This window comes from Ambystoma mexicanum, chromosome 13 (assembly GCF_040938575.1).
Source record: "Ambystoma mexicanum isolate Mex_15411 chromosome 13, UKY_AmexF1_1, whole genome shotgun sequence".
Classification (NCBI taxonomy): Eukaryota; Metazoa; Chordata; class Amphibia; order Caudata; family Ambystomatidae; genus Ambystoma; species Ambystoma mexicanum.
The window spans coordinates 15,840,809-15,854,147 of record NC_090938.1 but is presented as its reverse complement, the minus strand read 5'-3'; positions in this window follow the sequence as shown (position 1 = coordinate 15,854,147).

The following is a 13,339-nucleotide window of genomic DNA, read 5'->3' as shown; positions in this document are numbered from 1 at the left end:
TAGGGATTGGTGCACAGTCATCTCCGTTGCTTGCTCTATCTAGGGATTGGTGTGCCGTCTTCTCCGTCGGTAGCTCTAGCTAGAGATTGGTGTGGATTCTTCTCCATCGCTAGCGCTATCTAGGGATTTTTGTGTAGTCTTCTCCATCACTAGCTCTGTCTAGGGATCGGTGTGCAGTCTTTTCCATCACTAGATCTATCTAGAGAATGGTGTGTAGTCTCCTCCATCACTTGCGCTATCTTGGAATTGGTGTGTAGTCTGATCCATCACTAGCACTATCTAGGGATTGGTGTGTAGTCTCCTCCATCATTAGCGCTATCTAGGGATTGGTGTGTAGTCTCCTCCATCAGTCGCACTATTTCTGGATTGGTGTGCAGTCTTTTCCATCACTAGATCTATCTAGAGATTGGTGTGTAGTCTCCTCCATCACTTGCGCTATCTTGGAATTGGTGTGTAGTCTGATCCATCACTAGCGCTATCTAGGGATTGGTGTGCAGTCTTCCCCATCACTAGCTCTATCTAGAGATTGGTGTGTAGTCTCCTCCATCACAAGCAGTATCTAGGGATTGGTATGCAGTCTTCTGCATCACTAGCTCTATCTAGGGTTTGGTGTGCGGTCTTCCCCATCACTAGCTCATTGTAGTGATTGGTGTGTAGTCTTATCTTTCAGTAGCTCAATCTAGGGATTGGTGTGCAGTCTTCTCCATCATTAGCTCTGTCTAGGGATTGGTGTGCAGTCTTCCCCATCACTAGCTCTATCTAGGGATTGGTGTGTAGTCTTCTCTATCCCTAGCTCTATCTAGGGATTGGTGTACAGTCTTCCCCATCACTAGCTCTCTAGGCATTGGTGCACAGTCTTCTCCTTCGCTTGCTCTATCTAGGGTTTGGTGTGCAATCTTCTCCATCACTAGCGCTATCTAGGGATTGGTGTGAAGTCTTCTCCATCTCTAGCTCTATCTAGGGATTGGTGTATAGTCTATGCCATCACTAGCACTGTCTAGAGATTGATGTGTAGTCTCCTCCATCACTAGCGCTATCTAGGGATTGGTGTGTAGTCTCCTCCATCAATAGCGCTATCTAGGGATTGATGTGCTGTCTTCCCCATCACTAGCTCTATCTAGAGATTGGTGTGTAGTCTTCTCTATCACTAGCTCTATCTAGGGATTGGTGTGCAGTCTTCCCCATCACTAGCTCTCTAGGCATTGGTGCACAGTCTTCTCCTTCGCTTGCTCTATCTAGGGTTTGGTGTGCAGTCTTCTCTATCACTAGCGCTATCTAGGGATTGGTGTGAAGTCTTCTCCATCTCTAACTCTGTCTAGGGATAGGTGTGCAGTCTCCTCAATCACTAGCACTATCTAGAGATTGGTGTGTAGTCTCCCCCATCACTAGCTCTATCTAGGGATTGGTGTGTAGTCTTCTCTATCACTAGCTCTATCTAGGGATTGGTGTGCAGTCTTCCCCATCACTAGCTCTCTAGGCATTGGTGCACAGTCTTCTCCTTCGCTTGCTCTATCTAGGGTTTGGTGTGCAGTCTTCTCCATAAATAACGCTATCTAGGGATTGGTCTGAAGTCTTCTCCATCTCTAGCTCTATCGAGGGATTGGTGTATAGTCTCCGCCATCACTAGCACTGTCTAGAGATTGGTGTGTAGACTCCTCCATCACTAGCGCTATCTAGGGATTGGTGTGTAGTCTCCTCCATCAGTAGCACTATCTCTGGATCGGTGTGTAGTCTCCTCCATCACTAGCGCTATCTAGGGATTGATGTGCTGTCTTCCCCATCACTAGCTCTATCTAGAGATTGGTGTATAGTCTCCTCTATCACTAGTACTATCTAGGGATTGGTGTGCAGTCTTCTCCATCACTAGCTCTATCTAGGGTTTGGTGTGCAGTCTTCCCCATCACTAGCTCTATCTAGGGATTGGTGTGTAGTCTTCTCTATGACTAGGTCTATCTAGCGATTGGTGTGCAGTCTTCCCCATCACTAGCTCTCTAGGGATTGGTGCACAGTCATCTCTGTTGCTTGCTCTATCTAGGGATTGGTGTGCCGTCTTCTCAGTTGGTAGCTCTATCTAGGGATTGGTGTATAGTCTCCACCATCACTAGCACTATCTAGAGATTGGTGTGTAGTCTCCTCCATCACTTGCGCTATCTAGGAATTGGTGTGTAGTCTGATCCATCACTAGCGCTATCTAGGGATTGGTGTGTAGTCTCCTCCATCACTAGCGCTATCTAGGGATTGGTGTGTAGTCTCCTCCATCAGTAGCACTATCTCTGGATCGGTGTGTAGTCTCCTCCATCACTAACGCTATCTAGGGATTGGTGTGCAGTCTTCCCCATCACTAGCTCTATCTAGAGATTGGTGTGTATTCTCCTCCATCACTAGCACTATCTAGGGATCGGTGTGCAGTCTTCTCCATCACTAGCTCTACTAGCACTATCTAGGGATTGGTGTGCAGTCTTCTCCATAACTAGCTCTATATAGGGATTGGTGTGCAGTCTTCCCCATCACTAGCTCTCTAGGGATTGGTGCACAGTCTTCTCCTTCGCTTGCTCTATCTAGGGATTGGTGTGCCGTCTTCTCCACGGTAGCTCTATCTAGAGATTGGTGTGGATTCTTCTCCATCGCTAGCGCTATCTAGGGATTTTTGTGTAGTCTTCTCCATCACTAGCGCTGTCTAGGGATTGGTGTGCAGTCTTCTCCATCACTAGCTCTATCTAGAGATTGGTGTGTAGTCTCCTCCATCACTCACACTAGCTAGGGATTGGTGTGTAGTTTCCTCCCCAACTAACTCTGACTAGGGATATGTGTGCAGTCTCCTCCATCACTAGCACTATCTAGAGATTGGTGTGTAGTCTCCTCCATCACTCGTGCTATCTAGGGAGTGGTGTGTAGTTTTCCCAGTCGCTAGCACTATCTAGGGATTGGTGTGCCGTCTTCTCCATCACTAGCTCTATCTAGGGTTTGGTGTGCAGTCTTCCCCATCACTAGCTCTATCTAGGGATTGGTGTGTAGTCTTCTCTATCACTAGCTCTATCTAGGGATTGGTGTGCAGTCTTCCAAATCACTAGCTCTCTAGGGATTGGTGCACAGTCTTCTCCGTCGCTTGCTCTATCTAGGGATTGGTGTGCCGTCTTGTCCATCGGTAGCTCTATCTAGGGACTGGTGTATAGTCTCCACCATCACTAGCACTATCTAGAGATTGGTGTGTAGTCTCCTCCATCACTTGCGCTATCTAGGAATTGGTGTGTAGTCTTCCCCATCACTAGCTCTATCTAGGGATTGGTGTGTAGTCTTCTCTATCACTAGCTCTATATAGGGATTGGTGTTCAGTCTTCCAAATCACTAGCTCTCTAGGGATTGGTGCACAGTCTTCTCCGTCGCTTGCTCTATCTAGGGATTGGTGTGCCGTCTTGTCCATCGGTAGCTCTATCTAGAGATTGGTGTGTAGTCTCCTCCATCACTTGCGCTATCTAGGAATTGGTGTGTAGTCTGATCCATCACTAGCGCTATCTAGGGATTGGTGTGTAGTCTCCTCCATCACTAGCGCTATCTAGGGATTGGTGTGTAGTCTCCTCCATCAGTAGCACTATCTCTGGATCGGTGTGTAGTCTCCTCCATCACTTGCGCTATCTAGGAATTGGTGTGTAGTCTGATCCATCACTAGCGCTATCTAGGGATTGGTGTGTAGTCTCCTCCATCACTAGCGCTATCTAGGGATTGGTGTGTAGTCTCCTCCATCAGTAGCACTATCTCTGGATCGGTGTGTAGTGTCCTCCATCACTAACGCTATCTAGGGATTGGTGTGCAGTCTTCCCCATCACTAGCTCTATCTAGAGATTGGTGTGTATTCTCCTCCATCACTAGCACTATCTAGGGATCGGTGTGCAGTCTTCTCCATCACTAGCTCTACTAGCACTATCTAGGGATTGGTGTGCAGTCTTCTCCATAACTAGCTCTATATAGGGATTGGTGTGCAGTCTTCCCCATCACTAGCTCTCTAGGGATTGGTGCACAGTCTTCTCCGTCGCTTGCTCTATCTAGGGATTGGTGTGCCGTCTTCTCCACGGTAGCTCTATCTAGAGATTGGTGTGGATTCTTCTCCATCGCTAGCGCTATCTAGGGATTTTTGTGTAGTCTTCTCCATCACTAGCGCTGTCTAGGGATTGGTGTGCAGTCTTCTCCATCACTAGCTCTATCTAGAGATTGGTGTGTAGTCTCCTCCATCACTCGCACTAGCTAGGGATTGGTGTGTAGTTTCCTCCCCAACTAACTCTGACTAGGGATATGTGTGCAGTCTCCTCCATCACTAGCACTATCTAGAGATTGGTGTGTAGTCTCCTCCATCACTCGTGCTATCTAGGGAGTGGTGTGTAGTTTTCCCAGTCGCTAGCACTATCTAGGGATTGGTGTGCAGTCTTCTCCATCACTAGCTCTATCTAGGGTTTGGTGTGCAGTCTTCCCCATCACTAGCTCTATCTAGGGTTTGGTGTGTAGTCTTCTCTATCACTAGCTCTATCTAGGGATTGGTGTGTAGTCTTCTCTATCACTAGCTCTATCTAGGGATTGGTGTGCAGTCTTCCAAATCACTAGCTCTCTAGGGATTGGTGCACAGTCTTTTCCGTCGCTTGCTCTATCTAGGGATTGGTGTGCCGTCTTGTCCATCGGTAGCTCTATCTAGAGATTGGTGTGGATTCTTCGCCATCGCTAGCACTATGTAGGGATTTTTCTGTTGTCTTCTCCATCACTAGCGTTATCTAGGGATTGGTGTGAATTCTTCTCCATCTCTAGCTCTATCTAGGGATTGGTGTATAGTCTACACCATCGCGAGCACTATCTAGAGATTGGTGTGTAGTCTCCTCCATCACTTGCGCTATCTAGGAATTGGTGTGTAGTCTGATCCATCACTAGCGCTATCTAGGGATTGGTGTGTAGTCTCCTTCATCAGTAGCACTATCTCTGGATCGGTGTGTAGTCTCCTCCATCACTAGCGCTATCTAGGGATAGGTGTGCAGTCTTCCCCATCACTAGCTCTATCTAGAGATTGGTGTGTAGTCTCCTCCATCACTAGCACTATCTAGGGATTGGTGTGCAGTCTTCTCCATCACTAGCTCTATCTAGGGTTTGGTGTGCAATCTTCCCCATCACTACCTCTATCTAGGGATTGGTATGTTGTCTTCTCTATCACTAGCACTATCTAGAGATTGTTGTGTTGTCTCCTCCATCACTAGTGGTATCTAGGGATTGGTGTGTAGTCTACTCCGTCGTTAGCATTATCTAGGGATTGGTGTGCAGTTTCCTCCCCCACTACTCTGTCTAGGGATAGGTGTGCAGTCTCCTCCATCACTAGCACCGTCTAGAGATTGGTGTGTAGTCTTCTCTATCACTAGCTCTATCTAGGGATTGGTGTGCAGTCTTCGCCATCATTAGCTCTATCTAGGGTTTGGTGTGCAGTCTTCCCCATCACAGCTCTATCTAGGGATTGGTGTGTAGACTTCTCTATCCCTAGCTCTATCTAGGGATTGGTGTGCAGTCTTCCCCATCACTAGCTCTCTAGGGATTGGTGCACAGTCTTCTCCATCGCTTGCTCTAGCTAGGGATAGGTGTGCCGTCTTCTCCGTTGGTAGCTCTATCTAGAGATTGGTGTGTAGTCTCCTACATCACTCGCACTATCTAGGGATTGGTGTGTAGTTTCCTCCCCAACTAACTCTGTCTAGGGATAGGTGTGCAGTCTCCTCCATCACTAGCACTATCTAGAGATTGGTGTGTAGTCTCCCCCATCACTAGCTCTATCTAGGGATTGGTGTGTAGTCTTCTCTATCACTAGCTCTATCTAGGGATTGGTGTGCAGTCTTCCCCATCGCTAGCTCTCTAGGCATTGGTGCACAGTCTCCCCCATCACTAGCTCTATCTAGGGATTGGTGTGTAGTCTTCTCTATCACTAGCTCTATCTAGGGATTGGTGTGCAGTCTTCCCCATCACTAGCTCTCTAGGCATTGGTGCACAGTCTTCTCCATCACTAGCTCTATCTAAGGATTGGTGTATAGTCTCCGCCATCACTAGCACTGTCTAGAGATTGGTGCTTAGTCTCCTCCATCACTAGCGCTATCTAGGGATTGGTGTGTAGTCTCCTCCATCAGTAGCACTATCTCTGGATCGGTGTGTAGTCTCCTCCATCACTAGCACTATCTAGGGATTGATGTGCTGTCTTCCCCATCACTAGCTCTATCTAGAGATTGGTGTGTAGTCTCCTCCATCACTAGCACTATCTAGAGATTGGTGTGTAGTCTCCCCCATCACTAGCTCTATCTAGGGATTGGTGTGTAGTCTTCTCTATCACTAGCTCTATCTAGGGTTTGGTGTGCAGTCTTCCCCATCACTAGCTCTCTAGGCATTGGTGCACAGTCTTCTCCTTCGCTTGCTCTATCTAGGGATTGGTGTGAAGTCTTCTCCATCTCTAGCTCTATCTAGGGATTGGTGTATAGTCTCCGCCATCACTAGCACTGTCTAGAGATTGGTGTGTAGTCTCCTCCATCACTAGCGCTTTCTAGGGATTGGTGTGTAGTCTCCTCCATCAGTAGCACTATCTCTGGATCGGTGTGTAGTCTCCTCCATCACTAGCGCTATCTAGGGATTGATGTGCTGTCTTCCCCATCACTAGCTCTATCTAGAGATTGGTGTGTAGTCTCCTCTATCACTAGCACTATCTAGGGATTGATGTGCAGTCTTCTCCATCACTAGCTCTATCTAGGGTTTGGTGTGCAGTCTTCCCCATCACTAGATCTATCTAGGGATTGGTGTGTAGTCTTCTCTATGACTAGCTCTATCTAGCGATTGGTGTGCAGTCTTCCCCATCACTAGCTCTCTAGGGATTGGTGCACAGTCATCTCCGTTGCTTGCTCTATCTAGGGATTGGTGTGCCGTCTTCTCCGTCGGTAGCTCTAGCTAGAGATTGGTGTGGATTCTTCTCCATCGCTAGCGCTATCTAGGGATTTTTGTGTAGTCTTCTCCATCACTAGCTCTGTCTAGGGATCGGTGTGCAGTCTTTTCCATCACTAGATCTATCTAGAGAATGGTGTGTAGTCTCCTCCATCACTTGCGCTATCTTGGAATTGGTGTGTAGTCTGATCCATCACTAGCACTATCTAGGGATTGGTGTGTAATCTCCTCCATCATTAGCGCTATCTAGGGATTGGTGTGTAGTCTCCTCCATCAGTCGCACTATTTCTGGATTGGTGTGCAGTCTTTTCCATCACTAGATCTATCTAGAGATTGGTGTGTAGTCTCCTCCATCACTTGCGCTATCTTGGAATTGGTGTGTAGTCTGATCCATCACTAGCGCTATCTAGGGATTGGTGTGCAGTCTTCCCCATCACTAGCTCTATCTAGAGATTGGTGTGTAGTCTCCTCCATCACAAGCAGTATCTAGGGATTGGTATGCAGTCTTCTGCATCACTAGCTCTATCTAGGGTTTGGTGTGCGGTCTTCCCCATCACTAGCTCATTGTAGTGATTGGTGTGTAGTCTTATCTTTCAGTAGCTCAATCTAGGGATTGGTGTGCAGTCTTCTCCATCATTAGCTCTGTCTAGGGATTGGTGTGCAGTCTTCCCCATCACTAGCTCTATCTAGGGATTGGTGTGTAGTCTTCTCTATCCCTAGCTCTATCTAGGGATTGGTGTACAGTCTTCCCCATCACTAGCTCTCTAGGCATTGGTGCACAGTCTTCTCCTTCGCTTGCTCTATCTAGGGTTTGGTGTGCAATCTTCTCCATCACTAGCGCTATCTAGGGATTGGTGTGAAGTCTTCTCCATCTCTAGCTCTATCTAGGGATTGGTGTATAGTCTATGCCATCACTAGCACTGTCTAGAGATTGATGTGTAGTCTCCTCCATCACTAGCGCTATCTAGGGATTGGTGTGTAGTCTCCTCCATCAATAGCGCTATCTAGGGATTGATGTGCTGTCTTCCCCATCACTAGCTCTATCTAGAGATTGGTGTGTAGTCTTCTCTATCACTAGCTCTATCTAGGGATTGGTGTGCAGTCTTCCCCATCACTAGCTCTCTAGGCATTGGTGCACAGTCTTCTCCTTCGCTTGCTCTATCTAGGGTTTGGTGTGCAGTCTTCTCTATCACTAGCGCTATCTAGGGATTGGTGTGAAGTCTTCTCCATCTCTAACTCTGTCTAGGGATAGGTGTGCAGTCTCCTCAATCACTAGCACTATCTAGAGATTGGTGTGTAGTCTCCCCCATCACTAGCTCTATCTAGGGATTGGTGTGTAGTCTTCTCTATCACTAGCTCTATCTAGGGATTGGTGTGCAGTCTTCCCCATCACTAGCTCTCTAGGCATTGGTGCACAATCTTCTCCTTCGCTTGCTCTATCTAGGGTTTGGTGTGCAGTCTTCTCCATAAATAACGCTATCTAGGGATTGGTCTGAAGTCTTCTCCATCTCTAGCTCTATCGAGGGATTGGTGTATAGTCTCCGCCATCACTAGCACTGTCTAGAGATTGGTGTGTAGACTCCTCCATCACTAGCGCTATCTAGGGATTGGTGTGTAGTCTCCATCAGTAGCACTATCTCTGGATCGGTGTGTAGTCTCCTCCATCACTAGCGCTATCTAGGGATTGATGTGCTGTCTTCCCCATCACTAGCTCTATCTAGAGATTGGTGTATAGTCTCCTCTATCACTAGTACTATCTAGGGATTGGTGTGCAGTCTTCTCCATCACTAGCTCTATCTAGGGTTTGGTGTGCAGTCTTCCCCATCACTAGATCTATCTAGGGATTGGTGTGTAGTCTTCTCTATGACTAGGTCTATCTAGCGATTGGTGTGCAGTCTTCCCCATCACTAGCTCTCTAGGGATTGGTGCACAGTCATCTCTGTTGCTTGCTCTATCTAGGGATTGGTGTGCCGTCTTCTCAGTTGGTAGCTCTATCTAGGGATTGGTGTATAGTCTCCACCATCACTAGCACTATCTAGAGATTGGTGTGTAGTCTCCTCCATCACTTGCGCTATCTAGGAATTGGTGTGTAGTCTGATCCATCACTAGCGCTATCTAGGGATTGGTGTGTAGTCTCCTCCATCACTAGCGCTATCTAGCGATTGGTGTGTAGTCTCCTCCATCAGTAGCACTATCTCTGGATCGGTGTGTAGTCTCCTCCATCACTAACGCTATCTAGGGATTGGTGTGCAGTCTTCCCCATCACTAGCTCTATCTAGAGATTGGTGTGTATTCTCCTCCATCACTAGCACTATCTAGGGATCGGTGTGCAGTCTTCTCCATCACTAGCTCTACTAGCACTATCTAGGGATTGGTGTGCAGTCTTCTCCATAACTAGCTCTATATAGGGATTGGTGTGCAGTCTTCCCCATCACTAGCTCTCTAGGGATTGGTGCACAGTCTTCTCCTTCGCTTGCTCTATCTAGGGATTGGTGTGCCGTCTTCTCCACGGTAGCTCTATCTAGAGATTGGTGTGGATTCTTCTCCATCGCTAGCGCTATCTAGGGATTGGTGTGTAGTCTTCTCTATCACTAGCTCTATCTAGGGATTGGTGTGCAGTCTTCCCCATCACTAGCTCTCTAGGCATTGGTGCACAGTCTTCTCCTTCGCTTGCTCTATCTAGGGTTTGGTGTGCAGTCTTCTCCATAAATAACGCTATCTAGGGATTGGTCTGAAGTCTTCTCCATCTCTAGCTCTATCGAGGGATTGGTGTATAGTCTCCGCCATCACTAGCACTGTCTAGAGATTGGTGTGTAGACTCCTCCATCACTAGCGCTATCTAGGGATTGGTGTGTAGTCTCCTCCATCAGTAGCACTATCTCTGGATCGGTGTGTAGTCTCCTCCATCACTAGCGCTATCTAGGGATTGATGTGCTGTCTTCCCCATCACTAGCTCTATCTAGAGATTGGTGTATAGTCTCCTCTATCACTAGTACTATCTAGGGATTGGTGTGCAGTCTTCTCCATCACTAGCTCTATCTAGGGTTTGGTGTGCAGTCTTCCCCATCACTAGCTCTATCTAGGGATTGGTGTGTAGTCTTCTCTATGACTAGGTCTATCTAGCGATTGGTGTGCAGTCTTCCCCATCACTAGCTCTCTAGGGATTGGTGCACAGTCATCTCTGTTGCTTGCTCTATCTAGGGATTGGTGTGCCGTCTTCTCAGTTGGTAGCTCTATCTAGGGATTGGTGTATAGTCTCCACCATCACTAGCACTATCTAGAGATTGGTGTGTAGTCTCCTCCATCACTTGCGCTATCTAGGAATTGGTGTGTAGTCTGATCCATCACTAGCGCTATCTAGGGATTGGTGTGTAGTCTCCTCCATCACTAGCGCTATCTAGGGATTGGTGTGTAGTCTCCTCCATCAGTAGCACTATCTCTGGATCGGTGTGTAGTCTCCTCCATCACTAACGCTATCTAGGGATTGGTGTGCAGTCTTCCCCATCACTAGCTCTATCTAGAGATTGGTGTGTATTCTCCTCCATCACTAGCACTATCTAGGGATCGGTGTGCAGTCTTCTCCATCACTAGCTCTACTAGCACTATCTAGGGATTGGTGTGCAGTCTTCTCCATAACTATCTCTATATAGGGATTGGTGTGCAGTCTTCCCCATCACTAGCTCTCTAGGGATTGGTGCACAGTCTTCTCCTTCGCTTGCTCTATCTAGGGATTGGTGTGCCGTCTTCTCCACGGTAGCTCTATCTAGAGATTGGTGTGGATTCTTCTCCATCGCTAGCGCTATCTAGGGATTTTTGTGTAGTCTTCTCCATCACTAGCGCTGTCTAGGGATTGGTGTGCAGTCTTCTCCATCACTAGCTCTATCTAGAGATTGGTGTGTAGTCTCCTCCATCACTCACACTAGCTAGGGATTGGTGTGTAGTTTCCTCCCCAACTAACTCTGACTAGGGATATGTGTGCAGTCTCCTCCATCACTAGCACTATCTAGAGATTGGTGTGTAGTCTCCTCCATCACTCGTGCTATCTAGGGAGTGGTGTGTAGTTTTCCCAGTCGCTAGCACTATCTAGGGATTGGTGTGCCGTCTTCTCCATCACTAGCTCTATCTAGGGTTTGGTGTGCAGTCTTCCCCATCACTAGCTCTATCTAGGGATTGGTGTGTAGTCTTCTCTATCACTAGCTCTATCTAGGGATTGGTGTGCAGTCTTCCAAATCACTAGCTCTCTAGGGATTGGTGCACAGTCTTCTCCGTCGCTTGCTCTATCTAGGGATTGGTGTGCCGTCTTGTCCATCGGTAGCTCTATCTAGGGACTGGTGTATAGTCTCCACCATCACTAGCACTATCTAGAGATTGGTGTGTAGTCTCCTCCATCACTTGCGCTATCTAGGAATTGGTGTGTAGTCTTCCCCATCACTAGCTCTATCTAGGGATTGGTGTGTAGTCTTCTCTATCACTAGCTCTATATAGGGATTGGTGTTCAGTCTTCCAAATCACTAGCTCTCTAGGGATTGGTGCACAGTCTTCTCCGTCGCTTGCTCTATCTAGGGATTGGTGTGCCGTCTTGTCCATCGGTAGCTCTATCTAGAGATTGGTGTGTAGTCTCCTCCATCACTTGCGCTATCTAGGAATTGGTGTGTAGTCTGATCCATCACTAGCGCTATCTAGGGATTGGTGTGTAGTCTCCTCCATCACTAGCGCTATCTAGGGATTGGTGTGTAGTCTCCTCCATCAGTAGCACTATCTCTGGATCGGTGTGTAGTCTCCTCCATCACTTGCGCTATCTAGGAATTGGTGTGTAGTCTGATCCATCACTAGCGCTATCTAGGGATTGGTGTGTAGTCTCCTCCATCACTAGCGCTATCTAGGGATTGGTGTGTAGTCTCCTCCATCAGTAGCACTATCTCTGGATCGGTGTGTAGTCTCCTCCATCACTAACGCTATCTAGGGATTGGTGTGCAGTCTTCCCCATCACTAGCTCTATCTAGAGATTGGTGTGTATTCTCCTCCATCACTAGCACTATCTAGGGATCGGTGTGCAGTCTTCTCCATCACTAGCTCTACTAGCACTATCTAGGGATTGGTGTGCAGTCTTCTCCATAACTAGCTCTATATAGGGATTGGTGTGCAGTCTTCCCCATCACTAGCTCTCTAGGGATTGGTGCACAGTCTTCTCCGTCGCTTGCTCTATCTAGGGATTGGTGTGCCGTCTTCTCCACGGTAGCTCTATCTAGAGATTGGTGTGGATTCTTCTCCATCGCTAGCGCTATCTAGGGATTTTTGTGTAGTCTTCTCCATCACTAGCGCTGTCTAGGGATTGGTGTGCAGTCTTCTCCATCACTAGCTCTATCTAGAGATTGGTGTGTAGTCTCCTCCATCACTCGCACTAGCTAGGGATTGGTGTGTAGTTTCCTCCCCAACTAACTCTGACTAGGGATATGTGTGCAGTCTCCTCCATCACTAGCACTATCTAGAGATTGGTGTGTAGTCTCCTCCATCACTCGTGCTATCTAGGGAGTGGTGTGTAGTTTTCCCAGTCGCTAGCACTATCTAGGGATTGGTGTGCAGTCTTCTCCATCACTAGCTCTATCTAGGGTTTGGTGTGCAGTCTTCCCCATCACTAGCTCTATCTAGGGTTTGGTGTGTAGTCTTCTCTATCACTAGCTCTATCTAGGGATTGGTGTGTAGTCTTCTCTATCACTAGCTCTATCTAGGGATTGGTGTGCAGTCTTCCAAATCACTAGCTCTCTAGGGATTGGTGCACAGTCTTTTCCGTCGCTTGCTCTATCTAGGGATTGGTGTGCCGTCTTGTCCATCGGTAGCTCTATCTAGAGATTGGTGTGGATTCTTCGCCATCGCTAGCACTATGTAGGGATTTTTCTGTTGTCTTCTCCATCACTAGCGTTATCTAGGGATTGGTGTGAATTCTTCTCCATCTCTAGCTCTATCTAGGGATTGATGTATAGTCTCCACCATCGCGAGCACTATCTAGAGATTGGTGTGTAGTCTCCTCCATCACTTGCGCTATCTAGGAATTGGTGTGTAGTCTGATCCATCACTAGCGCTATCTAGGGATTGGTGTGTAGTCTCCTTCATCAGTAGCACTATCTCTGGATCGGTGTGTAGTCTCCTCCATCACTAGCGCTATCTAGGGATAGGTGTGCAGTCTTCCCCATCACTAGCTCTATCTAGAGATTGGTGTGTAGTCTCCTCCATCACTAGCACTATCTAGGGATTGGTGTGCAGTCTTCTCCATCACTAGCTCTATCTAGGGTTTGGTGTGCAATCTTCCCCATCACTACCTCTATCTAGGGATTGGTATGTTGTCTTCTCTATCACTAGCACTATCTAGAGATTGTTGTGTTGTCTCCTCCATCACTAGTGG